General features: G+C 35.6%; 1 protein-coding gene across 1 annotated transcript in view; it reads right to left on the bottom strand.

The window, feature by feature from the left end:
- sema3b (sema domain, immunoglobulin domain (Ig), short basic domain, secreted, (semaphorin) 3B) overlaps positions 1-298 on the bottom strand; it is a 71205-nt gene that overhangs the window by 70642 nt on the left and 265 nt on the right. The gene's annotated exons all lie outside the window — the stretch shown is intronic.

The raw sequence follows: 298 nt of genomic DNA, 5'->3' as shown, positions 1-298 counted from the left end.
AAAATAGTCCAAAAGTCCACACTTATTCTGTCCAGCCAAGCTATAATGTTACTCAAAGAAATCACCCTAATGAACAACACAGATCTGAAACCACAAATACAGCAGAGTTGACAGAGCTGGATAATTCCAACACAAACACCTACACAGGGTATTCCCCAGCTTCAGTATTACTTCAAGAATCTGAAATCATTCCACTATTTTTCTTAGGTATTGAGAATAATTGAATAAATTAATACATTCACACTTTTACCCCAAACTCACAAATTACTTCCTGCACCAGTTACTCATTAAAACCTCA

This window comes from Morone saxatilis, unplaced genomic scaffold, assembly GCF_004916995.1.
Source record: "Morone saxatilis isolate NCDOM2014 unplaced genomic scaffold, NCSU_SB_2.0 Contig15, whole genome shotgun sequence".
Taxonomy (NCBI): Eukaryota; Metazoa; Chordata; class Actinopteri; family Moronidae; genus Morone; species Morone saxatilis.
The sequence above is the reverse complement of the archived record's forward strand: the minus strand, read 5'-3'. Positions and strand labels throughout refer to the sequence as shown.